Source organism: Lithobates pipiens, unplaced genomic scaffold (assembly GCF_037356315.1).
Source record: "Lithobates pipiens isolate NorthernLeopardFrog02 unplaced genomic scaffold, aLitPip1_a1.2 Scaffold_10, whole genome shotgun sequence".
NCBI lineage: Eukaryota > Metazoa > Chordata > Amphibia > Anura > Ranidae > Lithobates > Lithobates pipiens.
Window position 1 is genome coordinate 108,438,723 of NW_027507686.1, and position 15,316 is coordinate 108,454,038.

The 15,316-nt window shown below is 51.3% G+C and overlaps 8 pseudogenes; all 8 read right to left on the minus strand.

Annotated features, from left to right (window-relative positions):
• Positions 1–2,140: 2,140 nt before the first annotated feature.
• On the minus strand, positions 2,141–2,259 carry LOC143943017 (5S ribosomal RNA; annotated as a pseudogene).
• A 101-nt stretch (positions 2,260–2,360) lies between these two features.
• LOC143943452 (5S ribosomal RNA) lies at positions 2,361–2,479 on the minus strand (annotated as a pseudogene).
• Positions 2,480–2,801: 322 nt separating this feature from the next.
• On the minus strand, positions 2,802–2,920 carry LOC143953979 (5S ribosomal RNA; annotated as a pseudogene).
• A 2,883-nt stretch (positions 2,921–5,803) lies between these two features.
• Positions 5,804–5,922, minus strand: LOC143943750 (5S ribosomal RNA; annotated as a pseudogene).
• A 101-nt stretch (positions 5,923–6,023) lies between these two features.
• Positions 6,024–6,142, minus strand: LOC143942649 (5S ribosomal RNA; annotated as a pseudogene).
• Positions 6,143–6,465: 323 nt separating this feature from the next.
• Positions 6,466–6,584, minus strand: LOC143943307 (5S ribosomal RNA; annotated as a pseudogene).
• A 101-nt stretch (positions 6,585–6,685) lies between these two features.
• Positions 6,686–6,804, minus strand: LOC143948244 (5S ribosomal RNA; annotated as a pseudogene).
• An 8,393-nt stretch (positions 6,805–15,197) lies between these two features.
• On the minus strand, positions 15,198–15,316 carry LOC143954706 (5S ribosomal RNA; annotated as a pseudogene).

Here is a 15,316-nt window from a genome sequence, read left to right on the forward strand (position 1 = left end):
AAACATATGCGTATTGGTAGGGCAATGCTATTGCGACCGAAATTGCGGGGAGGTATTGGCTTCCCGGACCCTGCTCTATATTACACAGCGACGCACATGACACCGGTGGTTGATTGGTGCCGGTGTTCTGCCATATACTGTCCGGCCATGATATAGTGTCTGCGCCGTACTGCGCATGCGCAGTACGGAGCAGACGAAGCTTCGGAAAATCTCCGAAGCTGAACGGCGCCTGCGCGGTGAGTGGAGGTGGTAGCCCCACCATCCAAGCGGACATAGGGTTGTGAATATTAGAGGGCCCCTCGCAGGCGAGCTTCGCTCGCTACGCTTCTGGCTCTTTTATATTCTTACTCTATGTCCACTTGGATAGTGGGGATAGAACATGGACTCAGTGCGCAGGCGCCGTTCATGCTCGGCAATTTCGGAATCTGTGTGACACTATCCGATGGGGGACCATATGTGATAAGACACCGGCATGGGGAACTGAAGCTGTGGGTCAAGCTAGAGCAGGAGATGGCGCGGGTTCCACTGGCTGGTCTGCCTTGGGCGGGGAGGCCACTGGAGCCCTGTGTGACTACTCACCCGTTAATTGGCCCCTCGCTCGCCGAGATGGATAGTTTTTTTCACCTTTCCCACCTGACTAACTTCCCTTCTCCTATGACCCCAATTATTGGACATCCTAGATTCCCTCCGGGCCTGTCTGACCAGGCCTTTACCAGGCAAGCCCCGAAAGGGCTTTTGAGAGCAGCCCTATTTCTGGGACCCACGGGCTTGATTCCCATGGGGACCATACTGCTAGAGCAAGTACCTGTTGCATTGGATAGCTGGAGAGCTAGACAGCTAATCCATTTCATCGGATCACTACCTAACCATTCGTTCTTCTCTAGACAATTCCACTCCTTCGAGGAACTTTGCCTGGATGATGGCCCAATTCGTGGTTCCCTCTCTAGGTCCTACAAAATCCTGACAGACGCACAATCCTCCACGGATCCACCCTTCCTAGCTAAATGGAAAAGGGACTTACAAACTACATTCTCCAAACCACAGAAGGACAGAATACTCTTTTTTGCCCATAAGTCGTCACTCTGCAGTAAATATCAGGAGATCTCATATAAGCTGATCACACGCTGGTATCATACACCGGTGGTGTTGGCCAAAATATTCCCCGGTAAATCTGACCGCTGCTGTCACTGTGAGCAACAGGCTGGCACCATTCTCCACATTTTCTGGGAATGCCCTAAATTACAAACATTCTGGCAGCCTGTCCTGAGACTCATCCACAAGTTCACAGACATTTCCTTAGCCAATGATCCCGCAGCAGTTCTTCTCAATCTAACTCCTATGTCGAGAAAGCGTTATCATAAGTCCTTACTTAAACATCTCCTCAATGCAGCTAGGGCCTGCATCCCAAGTCAGTGGAAAGAGCAATCTGCTCCAATGGTGACCCAGTGGTTCGCAAGGGTAAATGATATTGAACGAATGGAAGACCTGACTGCCACAATGAGGGATAAAACGGAGGAGCATGGGAACAGATGGTTCTACTGGACCCAGTTTCGCTTTTCGGAAGAATACCTCCGCGAGACATAGTAAGCTCATGGTGATCGTTGGAGATCGCTGTTCCAAACGTTGGACAGCTGATGAGCTGGTGAGCCGAGGGCGTCTCTTGCTCCCTGGGAGGGGACCCCATCCTATCCACTCTACCCACGACACCCCCTTACCAGTTCTTTTCCTTTTCTGACATTTCCTTCCCCAATCTTCTCTTTCCCCTTCTCCCTCCTTTCAGTTCTACTATTTTCCTTCTTAACTCAAAAAAGGGAAAAGAAAATGGTATGTTCCGACCCCATTTGACTACTACACAATACTCTTCCCCTATCTATGGATATCTAAACTCTTCGAGGGTAGCAGGGATAGTATCAATAATATTTTAAGTGGTAGAGGATCCCAACGAGATGGAGCTTTAATCTCATCTTGATATGACCGCAAAGCTGTACACGTGCTATTCTCCACGGACTTCTTACCATTGGCTCTGATATCCATGCAATATGATCGTTTGTTTGTAACTATTTGTATCACACATTCTGTGAAGTTGCCTTTGCATTGTATGTCGCATACTACTAAATAAAAAAAATAATTAAAAAAAAGAAGCCTATGGCACCTGGTATTCCCAGGCAGTCTCCCATCCAGGTACTAACCAGGCCTGACACTGTTTAGCATCCGAGATCAGACGAGATTGGGTGCTTTCAGGGTGATGGGGCCGTAGGTGATCTCTTCGGGCACTCTCAACCCTCTTGAAAAACGCCAAGATGGTCACCTTGGGAAACAAGTGAAAAAAAAAACAGGTCAAGGCCAACAACATAAAAAGAAGCCTACAGCACCTAGTATTCCCAGGTGGTCTCCAATCAGGGTACTAGCAAGGCCCAACCCTGTTTAGCTTCTGAGATCAGAGGAGATCGGGTGCTTTCAGGGTTATGTGCCCATAGGCAATCTCTTTGGGCATTCTCAACCCTCTTGACAAATGCCAAGATAGTCACCTTGAGATACAAGCGAAAAAAAACAGGTCAATGTCAACAACATAAAAAGAAGAATACGGCACCTGGTATTCCAACGCCATATCCCATCCAGGTACTAACTAGGCCCAACCCTTCTTAGCCTCAGAGAAGAGAAGAGATAGGGCTCTTTCAGGGTGATGCTGCTGTAAGCGATGTCTTTGGGCACTTTCAACCCTCTTGACAAATGCCAAGATGGTCACCTTGGGAAACAAGCAAAAAAAAAAAAAACGAATCAACGCCAACAACATAAAAAGAAGCCTACAATAACTGGTATTCCCTGGTGGTCTCCCATCCAGGTACTAACCAGGCCCGACTCTTCTTAGCCTCCAAGATCAGACGAGATTGGGTGCTTTCAGAGTGATGTGGCCATAGGCAATCTCTTCAGGCACTCTCAACCCTCTTGACAAACACCAAGATGGTCACTTTGGGAAACAAGCGGAAAAAAAACAGTTCAACGCCAACAACATAAAACAAAGTCTACGACAGTTGGTATTCCCAGGCGGTCTCCCATCCAGGTACTAACAAGGCCCGACTCTTCTTAGCCTCCAACATCAAACGAGATCGGGTGCTTTCAGGGTGATGTGCCCGTAGGCAATCTCTTCAGGCACTTTCAACCCTCTTGACAAACGCCAAGATGGTCACCTTGGGAAACAAGTGAAAAAATAACAGGTCAAGGCCAACAACATAAAAGGAAGCCTACAGCACCTAGTATTCCCAGGTGGTCTCCAATCAAGGTACTAGCAAGGCCCAACCCTGTTGAGAGGGTTGAGAGTGCACAAAGAAATTGCCTACGGGCACAACACCCTGAAAGCGCCCAATCTCGTTTGGTCTCAGAGGCTAAGCAGGGCTGGGCCTGGTTTGTACCTGGATGGGAGACCGCTTGGGTTTTCAAGATGCCGCAGGCTTCTTTTTATGTTGTTGGCGTTGACTTGTTTTTTTTGTTTGTTTCCCAAGGTGACCATCTTGGCGTTTGTCAAGAGGGTTGAGTGTGCATTTGATCTCAGAGGCTAAGCAGGCTTGGGTCATGGTTAGTACCTGGATGGGAGACCGCCTGGGATTTCTCTATGCCATAGGCTTTAGTATTAAGTTGTTGGCATTGACTTTTTTTTATTATTATTATTATTCTTTTATTAAGTAGAACAACATAAATATGACAGTCAACCATACAGCATGACCCAGGGTCACAATTACATGGTAACAAAAAATAGGCAGCCAAATAACTCTGGGTTCTCAGAGGGGAGTCCTACAGTTTCATGCAGAAAAGAGAGAAACCCCACCTCCGACATGTAGTACAGTATAACTAGTGCAGCTCCGTTCGGACAAATGTAATCATGGAGAACATCTGGGACCACAGCGAGCCAGCTTATCATGACCTACGTGAACCAGAGTAAAATATGAGCCGGTCATGTCCAGAACCCTGGGGTTCTTCTGGGTCCCGAAGGCTAGTAAGGAGACAAGGCATAGTCAAAAGGGAGGACGGGGGAAGAAGAGAGTGCAAAGATGGAGAGAGAGGAGGTGGGGGGATGGCGGCGGGGAAAAAAAGAAAAATAAAGACAAAAAGGGAGGGGGGGAATGCCACCCAGGGCAGACATGGCCTACGTAGGTAAACGTTAGATGTTCAGTCGTTTTCTGGGACAGAGGCACTGCTCACCTCCCGAATGTAGTCTCGAGTACCATTAAAATACCTCCAGGGCCTCCATGTAACACTAAATGCCTCTTCAGTGTTGTGAAGGGTGGCGGTCAATTCTTCCATCCGGAGAATATGATTGACTTTGGAATACCACAGCACCTTGGATGGGGGCTGAGGCTGCCTCCACAGTGCGGGAATGCAGGCCCGGGCGGCATTCAGGAGTTGCATCGTGAGGGTTTTTTTGTATTTTCGAACAGGCTGTTCGGTCAAGTGTAGAAGGCACGCTGCTGGGAACCCAAAAGTTCCTCAAGGCCGGGCATGCCCAGAAAAGGTGTCCCATGGTCCCCGTATCTGAATTTCACCTCCAACAAACATCCGGGATTGATCTATCCATTTTATTCAGAAGGTATGGGACTCTATACCAGCGTGAGACTATCTTGTATCCTGATTCTTGATATTGGTTTGCGATGGAAGCTTTATGTACTAAGGTCAGGATCTTCCCTATCTGTTGTGGGGTAAATGTGATGCCTAAGTCCCTCTCCCATTTGTGGATAAATGGTGGGGGTCGACTCCTCCTCCTGACTACTCAATAGGTTGTACAGGAGGGAGAGGGTGTGTCGCACAGGTTCCCTTTTGTGACAGATGGATTCATAGGGTGTCAGGTCTCTAGGAGTGTAGGGGGCCCTTTGTATGGCCAGAAGAAAGTGACGAAGTTGATAAGCAAGTCAAGCGGAGGGTCAGAAAGCTCGGCGACAGTTTGCGTGGTCGGGAGCCCTCCCGAGGGCCACACCTCTCCCAGACGCTGTTTCCCCACCACTGTCAACTGTCGCAGTTTCTTGTTGGTAAATCCCGGTGGGAAGTCTGGATTAGCTATAACCGGAGTCATTGGTGATGGCAGGGGAGCAATGTGTGTGCAGCGGAACAACCTCCGCACAACAGCCAACGTAGCTCCCACTACGGGGTGACCTCTGAGATCTTTTGGTAGGGAGGACAGGAGCCACGGGGAGGTCAATAGGGGAATGGATCCATCCTCAATCTCCATCTCCACCCACTGCTTGTGTGGGCTATTACAATGCCAATCAACGACTCTCGCTAGCAGAGTCACTCTGTAGTATTGTCTGAGATCTGGGAGACCCAGACCCCCCTTGTCCTTTGGTCTGGCAAGCAATTGGAAACGGGCTCTGGGCGGTTTGCGCGCCCAAATAAAGTCCCGGAGCAGCCCCTGCAGTTGTCTGAAAAAAATTGGGGGTAACCGGATCGGTAATGTCTGGAACATGTATAAGATCCGCGGGAGGGCCGTCATTTTGAATGCATTACAGCGCCCGAACCAGGTCAGTGTTAAAGCATGCCAGTTTCCCAAATCAGATTTCAGTCTATCCAGGAGAGGGACAAAATTAAGCGGGTACAATTGCGCTAAAGCAGTTGGTAGAGGATCCCAACGAGATGGAGCTTTAATCTCATCTTGATATGACCGCAAAGCTGTACACGTGCTATTCTCCTCGGACTTCTTACCATTGGCTCTGATATCCATGCAATATGATCGTTTGTTTGTAACTATTTGTATCACACATTCTGTGAAGTTGCCTTTGCATTGTATGTCGCATACTACTAAATAAAAAAAAAAAGAACCCTATGGCACCTGGTATTCCCAGGCGGTCTCCCATTCAGGTACTAACCAGGCCTGACACTGTTTAGCATCCGAGATCAGACGAGATTGGGCGCTTTCAGGGTGATGGGGCCGTAGGTGATCTTTTCGGGCACTCTCAATCCTCTTGACAAACGCCAAGATGGTCACCTTGGGAAACAATTGAAAAAAAAAACAGGTCAAGGCCAGCAACATAAAAAGAAGCCTACAGCACCTAGTATTCCCAGGTGGTCTCCAATCCAGGTACTAGCAAGGCCCAACCCTGTTTAGCTTCTGAGATCAGAGGAGATCGGGTGCTTTCAGGGTTATGTGCCCATAGGCAATCTCTTTGGGCATTCTCAACCCTCTTGACAAATGCCAAGATAGTCACCTTGAGATACAAGCGAAAAAAAACAGGTCAATGTCAACAACATAAAAAGAAGAATACGGCACCTGGTATTCCAACGCCATCTCCCATCCAGGTACTAACTAGCCCCAACCCTTCTTAGCTTCAGAGAAGAGAAGAGATAGGGCTCTTTCAGGGTGATGCTGCTGTAAGCGATCTCTTTGGGCACTCTCAACCCTCTTGACAAATGCCAAGATGGTCACCTTGGGAAACAAGCAAAAAAAAAAAAAAACGAATCAACGCTAACAACATAAAAAGAAGTCTACGACACCTGGTATTCCCAGGCGGTCTCCCATCCAGGTACTAACCAGGCCCGACTCTTCTTAGCCTCCAACATCAAACGAGACTGGGTGCTTTCAGGGTGATGTGCCCGTAGGCAATCTCTTCAGGCACTTTCAACCCTCTTGACAAACGCCAAGATGGTCACCTTGGGAAACAAGTGAAAAAAAAACCAGGTCAAGGCCAACAACATAAAAGTAAGCCTACAGAACCTAGTATTCCCAGGTGGTCTCCAATCCAGGTACTAGCAAGGCCCAACCCTGTTTAGCTTCTGAGATCAGAGGAGATTGGGCGCTTTCAGGGTTATGTGCCCATAGGCAATCTCTTTGGGCATTCTCAACCCTCTTGACAAATGCCAAGATAGTCACCTTGAGATACAAGCGAAAAAAAACAGGTCAATGTCAACAACATAAAAAGAAGAATACGGCACCTGGTATTCCAACGCCATCTCCCATCCAGGTAGTAACTAGGCCCAACCCTTCTTAGCCTCAGAGAAGAGAAGAGATAGGGCTCTTTCAGGGTGATGCTGCTGTAAGCGATCTCTTTGGGCACTCTCAACCCTCTTGACCAATGCCAAGATGGTCACCTTGGGAAACAAGCAAAAAAAAAAAAACGAATCAACACCAACAACATAAAAAGAAGCCTACGGGGCGTGACTGGAAGTCGACCCGGATGGCAGCCTAATCCTCTCGCTCTCCCTCCAGCCTCCGCTCTACTGCACCTACGGGGATAATCCAGCCCCATCCGATGGGGAAATCCAGGTCCACAAGGTCCTCCAGCTCCAGAGGACCTCCCGCTACCCCGTTGGGCACCGCCACGGACCTCCGGTCCTTCTTTTTAACGACGGAGGTCCCGACCGAAAGACCTCCCAAAATGGCGCCGGCGGCCACAACCGCGCCGTCGCGGGCCCCTTCTCCGGCCTGCAGGGCCCATCCGAGCCACCAGCACGGACCGGGGGTTCGAGGGACACCGCGGCAGACATCCCCGGCCCCGGAGGCCTCCGGTGCGGTGAGTCGATCCCCGGTCCCGCCCGCCTCTGAGGCCGTCCAGCTAGGCCTGCGGCCTACCACGCCATCCACGCCGCCACCAGGGCACACGACCAGGCCCCTCCTGGGACCCTCTCTATCCCCATGCTGCTCGGCACCACAGTCCCCCCCCGCCCGCCTGCAGCTCTGGACGCCAGCGGGGGGGTCCCGTGCGAGACCGGACGGATCAGGGAGGGGGGTGGACTAGGCCTGGGGCCCTCTGGAAGTAGGTCCCCCCTTCCTCCGGACACTCAGTGCTCTCTGGCTCTGCCTAGGATGCTCCGGACGCCCCCAGACACCTGTGCTGTATCCGAGGGGTCCCCCCTCTCTTTTGCTGCTGAGGACTTCCCTGCCCTCTCCCCCGAGGAGCCACTATCCTGGGCGTACCGGGGGCCCGGGGGAATGGACGGACCCCTGCTGAACCCTGTCTCGGGGTCGCCCCCTTCTAAGACTCAGAGAATGGGCCCCTCGGGGCCCCCCTCCCCCCACGCAGCCGCAGGGGACAACCAGGGGTGTCAGCATACCCTGGGGGACCCGTAGCCCTTCCTCCCCAGGATGACAGGGGACGACACCGGCCACCTCTCTTGGTCCATATCTCTGAGTGGACGGGGGTGTGGGATTCTCCCCCTGAGCATGCTCCCTCCTCCTGCACTTCTGGACCCGTGGACCCTAGACCACTGTCGCCACGTCATCGCATGGATCGGGACGATCCGGGAGACTTAACCACGCCACCACTGCACCCTCAATGGCAGTTATACTTACAAGCGATCCCTACCAAAGAGGATTTTAAACAATTGATTGAAGATGTCAAATCCACGTGTCGGGCGGAAATACAAATGCTCCACTCTGGCCTTAAGCACCTTGCGGACCGGGTGGAGATGGCTGAGGAGGAGATACAAGAGGCCAAGATAGCGGTCCACAAGACCCAAACGCAAGGGGCTGAACACCATCTGTTCCTGAGAGATATGCAGCGTCATGTGGAGGACTTGGATAACAGGGGGCGCCGGCATAACATCAGAGTGCGAGGGGTCCCGGAGTCTGAGGGCCCGGAGGACGCTCAGATTATCTTGCAGGAATTATTTAACACTCTCCTTGGAGAACCCCCCACTAAATTTATTGAGATGGACAGAGCTCATAGGGCCCTACGCCCCAAAAATGCTAACTCTGGCCCCAGGGACATTATCTGTAGAGTCAACTCGTTCCACCTTAAAGAGCATATCCTGAGACAAGCCCGTTTAGTCCGTGAGGTGGCTTTCCGGAACCACCCAGTGCAACTTTTTCCGGACCTCTCCTGGATTACGCTGCAATAACGTAGACTTCTCCAACCCTTGCTCCGTACCCTGCAAGACGCCCAGATCCCTTACCGATGGGGTTTCCCATTTAGCCTCACTGCCAAACATCAGGGCAAATCGGCCTCTCTGCGGTATCCTGAAGATCTGCCGACTTTCAGTGAAGATCTGGGCATCCGCCCCCCCGGATCCCCGATTGGGACCTTATCGCTACTCAACCCACACCTCCGACGCTGTGGCAGAAGGTTCCTTCACGCCAATGACCCAGAAACCGGGAAACGCAAAACAAGTCTAAGCGACAGGGCCCTGGCTGAAGATCCCGGCCCTTCCTTTTTTCCAAATGACTCTTTTCTTCTTTCATCGATGCCTGGTTGGCCCTCTGCGACCTATTGACGGTGGAGATGAAGTTCCGCAGCATCCTTGACCGCTCAGCGGCTTAGTGCTCGGACGTTGTATTGCCCTGGTTCCAGTTGCACTCATTACCCCTTCCCCTTTGGTGCCTTATCAACAAATTTCTGCACTTAGGCTGATGGTTGGGAGACTCGGGAGAGTGGGTTCCTCCTTGCTCTCACGACCCTCCCCCTACCCTTTTTTTTGAGTTGTTTTTTTTTTAGTGATTTTGCTCCTGTTCAAGTTCTTACACAATTTACACTCCTCTATTCATCCTTAGGGCCTGAATGAGGAGACCTGGACTCCTATGCGGCCGCCGGGCCCACGCCTCGTGCGCTGGGTCGGGTGGCCCCCTGGGAATCCGTGCAGACCCGGATGACCTTTTTACCCGGGGTTGAATATTGCCCTATGTTTGGTCCAATTATGGGCCCATGTTTTCTTTGCGATACCTTTCTTGTTGTTCTAACGTTTTTCTCCCTTCTCTCTCTTTCTATCTCCCCCTCTCTTCTCTCCTCTGTCATCATTCCGCTGTCTGCAGGGACTGGAAACGTAGTAGCGGGGCCCTACGACCGGAAAACACGTCTGCTCCTGGCTCCTGGCGGTCCCTCTTGGACGTTGCTACCGGGTAAGATTTATTAGACACAGACCGCACTCCTACCCCCCCCCCCCAGACTTGACTGATGGCTAAGATTCTATACATGAATGTCCATGGCCTAAATTCAAACCGGAAATGGCATCTAGCACTAAGGGAGTTTAAACAGTCGGGGGCAGATATTGTCCTGGTTCAGGAGACGCATTTTGACAGGGGGGGATCTTTTGCCTTCGCCTCCAGGAGCTTCCCGCTTGCGTATCAATCCTCGGGGTCCCATAAGAGAGCAGGGGTGGCTATCCTGATCCGACAAGGAGCACCATTTACTTATACTGATCATTACAGCGATCCCCGGGGGGGCTTCCTGATACTTAAGGGTACGTGGCAGTCACGACCGATTACCCTGTGTACGCTATACGCTCCTAATGTCCATCAGCATAGCTTCCTCTCCAGGGTTTTTGCACGTTTATTTAAAGAGGACCACGGCTATCTGGTGGTGGGGGGAGACTTTAATTTGGCTCACTCGGCCACGGCTGATCGTCAGATGGCGCCCACCCGCGTGCCCTCGCCCAGAGCCCTCCGGGACTCGAGGCTTTTTCGACAGCTTACTCGCCGTTATGCACTGTTTGACGCCTGGCGAGCTCTCCGTCCTGGGGATCGGCAGTACACATACTACTCAGCCCCCCACCATATGCACTCTCGTATTGATTATTTCTTTACCAATAATGCTACGTTGAGAGCGACGCGTGGCGCGTCTATCCTGCCGATCTCCTGGTCGGACCATGCCCCGATCTTACTCACCCTGGACTTAGGCCCCCCGGTAACTCGGCCATATAACTGGAAGCTGAACACTTTCCTTCTGCAGCACCTTCCCTCCCAATCGGAATTAGCCTCGACCCTGCGCCACTATTTTGTTGAGAATTTGACCCCAGACGTCCCCCTCCCCACTGTGTGGGAAGCCCACAAGGCGGTAATGCATGGCGCTTGCGGACCTGGCGCTTCGCCGGGTTGAGAAAGCTCTGCTGAGGATCAAACAGACGTACTATGATAGGGGCAATAAGGCACACTCCCTCTTAGCTAGGAAGCTCAAAGACAAAACTCTTCTCTCCGCCCAGCACCAGATCAAAACTAAAACTAAAGCGGTTGTTTCCCACCCCAAAGACATAGTTGATACGTTTGCAGGCTTTTATGCGGAGCTCTATAATAATCCTGACATCCCTAGTAACCCTGTGTCGGTGGAGATTTCGCAGCGTATACAGCAGTACCTGTCCGACAGCGCCATCCCCAATATTAGTGAATCAGACTTGCTCATTTTGAACATGCCCATCACGGAGGAAGAAGTGGAACGGACCATCAAATCCCTCCCCGCACATAAATCCCCGGGTCCGGACGGTCTGCCCTACGAATACTATAAGGCATTTTCCCCCCTCCTGACCCTGCACATGAGTAGCCTCTTTAACGCTTTTCTACAGAATACACCCGTCCCCTCGGATATGCAACGCTCCTTCCTTACCTTAATCCCCAAGCCAGATAAGGACCCCAGCCTTTGCGCGAATTATAGACCCATTGCGCTGTTGAACGCAGACCTGAAAATTTTTACTAAATTGTTATCTCTGCGCCTTAACAGGGTCCTACCCTCCCTGATCCACAAGGACCAAGTGGGTTTTGTCCCCCTCCGCCAAGCAGGGGATAACACCCGGAAGGTAATAGAACTGGTCGACGTGGCGAACAGGGATGGAGTGTCGTCCTTGCTCCTAAGTTTGGACGCCGAAAAGGCATTTGATAGATTGGGGTGGCCCTTCCTGTTCGCCACGCTGACCCACATAGGGATGGAGGGACCTTTTTTGCGGGCCATACAACATCTTTACTCCAACCCATCTTCTCAAGTGAAGACCCCCTTTGCCACCTCTTCGCCCTTTTCCATCTCCAACGGTACGCGTCAGGGATGCCCGCTGTCACCCTTGCTATTTGCCCTCTGTATCGAACCCCTGGCGGCGTCCATTAGGCGGAACCAAGCTATTAGAGGGGTTCCGGTGTGAGGCCAGGAATTTAAGATTTCGCTATTTGCGGACGACGTAATTCTTACCCTTACCCAACCCAGGATATCCCTGGCCAACCTGCATATGGAATTAGATCGGGCTACAAACTTAACGCGTCGACCATCTACGATCTAACTTTCCCTACCAATGGAAGTCCACTTCCCTTCGGTACCTGGGGGTAAACATCACCCCAACCTATACCTCCCTCTATCAGGCAAACTATCCATCCCTTTATGGAGATATTGGGCGTCTGCTTTTACAATGGCGGAAACACCAAATTTCTCTTCTTGGTAGGATAGCCTCTGTGAAAATGGCAATCCTCCCCGAAACTCCTCTATCTTTTTCAGACCCTCCCCATTCCCATACCCTCTTCCCACCTGAAAAAATTGCAAAGGGACCTACTTCGATTCACGTGGAACTATAAAAGGCACAGAATACCTCGCTCGGTCATGACCGCCTCCCGATCGGATGGGGGGTTAGCGTTCCCAGATCTAGTCAGGTACTATCAGGCTGCCCAACTCCGCGCGGTCGCGTGATCTCCAATCCAGGTACTAGCAAGGCCCAACCCTGTTTAGCTTCTGAGATCAGAGGAGATCGGGTGCTTTCAGGGTTATGTGCCCATAGGCAATCTCTTTGGGCATTCTCAACCCTCTTGACAAATGCCAAGATAGTCACCTTGAGATACAAGCGAAAAAAAACAGGTCAATGTCAACAACATAAAAAGAAGAATACGGCACCTGGTATTCCAACGCCATCTCCCATCCAGGTACTAACTAGCCCCAACCCTTCTTAGCCTCAGAGAAGAGAAGAGATAGGGCTCTTTCAGGGTGATGCTGCTGTAAGCGATCTCTTTGGGCACTCTCAACCCTCTTGACAAATGCCAAGATGGTCACCTTGGGAAACAAGCAAAAAAAAAAAAACGAATCAACGCCAACAACATAAAAAGAAGCCTACGGGGCGTGACCGGAAGTCGACCCGGATGGCAGCCTAATCCTCTCGCTCTCCCTCCAGCCTCCGCTCTACTGCACCTACGGGGATAATCCAGCCCCATCCGATGGGGAAATCCAAGGCCACAAGGTCCTCCAGCTCCAGGGGACCTCCCGCTACCCCGTTGGGCACCGCCACGGACCTCCGGTCCTTCTTTTTAACGACGGAGGTCCCGACCGACAGACCTCCCAAAATGCCGCCGGCGGCCGCAACCGCGCCGTCGCGGGCTCCTTCTCCGGCCCGCAGGGCCCATCCGAGCCACCAGCACGGACCGGGGGATCGAGGGACACCACGGCAGACATCCCCGGCCCGGATGTTCCAATTAACATCCCACCGCCGGAGGTGGACCATCTACGATCTAACTTTCCCTACCACTGGAAGTCCACTTCCCTTCGGTACCTGGGGGTATACATCACCCCAACCTATACCTCCCTCTATCAGGCAAACTATCCATCCATTTATGGAGATATTAGGCGTCTGCTTTTACAATGGCGGAAACACCAAATTTCTCTTCTTGGTAGGATAGCCTCTGTGAAAATGGCAATCCTCCCCGAAACTCCTCTATCTTTTTCAGACCCTCCCCATTCCCATACCCTCTTCCCACCTGAAAAAATTGCAAAGGGACCTACTTCGATTCACGTGGAACTATAAAAGGCACAGAATACCTCGCTCGGTCATGACCGCCTCCCGATCGGATGGGGGGTTAGCGTTCCCGGATCTAGTCAGGTACTATCAGGCTGCCCAACTCCGCGCGGTCGCTTCTTGGTTTACCCAGAGGTCTCACAACCGCTGGTCGGAAATTGAATCCCGGTGGTTGGCCCCTATACACCCTAACAGTATGCTCTGGAGTGCATTGGTTCTCCAGTCCCAACTGTTGGGCCCCATGTCCCATCTGCAGAGCCTATGGCGTAGGTCCTCCAAGGCATTTGGCCTGACCTCGGATAAATCGCTCCTGACCTCTTTTATATCCAACCCTCAAGTGCCAGATAGCCTATCCCGCCAGATGCAACACCCTTGGTCCTCCCGGAACCTCTTCCATCTGAGATCTCTGGTGGACCCCAGATCTAGGAGACTACTGACTTACACTGAACTCCAATCTCGGTTTGACCTCCCCCGGCAGAGCTTCTATAGTTATTTACAAATCCGTCACTTTGCCCAGACCATCGCATCAGACCTCCGTTTCTCCCCGTCTACCTCATTTGAAATAGTTGTTTCAGCAGGTACGGCACAGAGAGGGATGATCTCAGATATTTATAAAATACTTAACGCCTTTCCTATGGGTCTTAAAGGCAAACATGCATATATGCTTAAATGGGAGGAAGCTCTGGGTGAAGTGTTCACGGAGGAGCAATGGCGGGTGATTTGGTCACAGGCATCCAAGAGCTCCATGTGTACGCTCTACCAGGAGAATGCATACAAAATTTTATTCTTCTGGTACATGACCCCAGATGTCCTACACGCTATTTACCCTTCTACAACAGACCGGTGCTGGCGCTGTGTGGAGCATAAGGGCACCCTCCTGCACATATACTGGCAATGCCCGTGTATAGTCCCCTTCTGGACAGAAGTCCGTACTATCCTGGCCAGTGTCCTGGACCAACCCCTGGACTTGAACCCCAAGCACTTTTTATTGGGAGTCCCTTTCCCCAAACTGTCCAGATCCCTACAGAAACTATCCCGACATATCCTGACCGCAGCGCGGTGTCTTGTTGCACTTCATTGGAAAAGGACGCACCCCCCTACCCCGGACGCATTATACGCTCGAATTAGAGACGTGGAGCTTATGGAGAGGATGACCGCCAGGATACAGGACCGGCTGGAAGCGAATGACGTGGTTTGGAATCCCTGGACTCTTAAGGGCGATCGACCCTGACAGGCAAGCGGAATATTTCGGATGACTACCCACCTCTATTCCCTCCTTTTCCTCCCTACCTTTCTTTCTACCCTTTTTGGTATCCCCCTCTTTTCGCCCCCTCTTCCCCCCTTCTTCTTTTTCCCTTTTTTCTCCTCTCTTATTTCTATCTTTCTTCCAAACCCCCCCCAAGGGAGGGTGTTTGACTGGGTTAATTTGTAGTACAAGTATCTTACACTTTTAGTCGATACCTGTATCCTCGGAATGCCACTCTTCACTGGCTGTAGAGTTTTGAGGACTAGTTTATTATTGGTTTGACTTTATCCCTGACTTACATATGTTGCAGAACATACTGCCTGTGGATAGCTCTGCCTGGCCTGGTTTGTACCTACTCCAAGTGGCTATATTCTGTAGGCCGATAAGCTCTTATTGTATGTTCCCTTTTTTCTCCTTTGGCTCCGCCACTGCTGTATTGAAGTGAATGATATGTAATGTTTCATCTTATAATAATAAAAAAGTTATTTGAAAAAAAAAAAAAAGAAGCCTACAATAACTGGTATTCCCAGGTGGTCTCCCATCCAGGTACTAACCAGGCCCGACCTTTCTTAGCCTCCAAGATCAGATGAGATTGGGTGCTTTCAGAGTGATGTGGCCATAGGC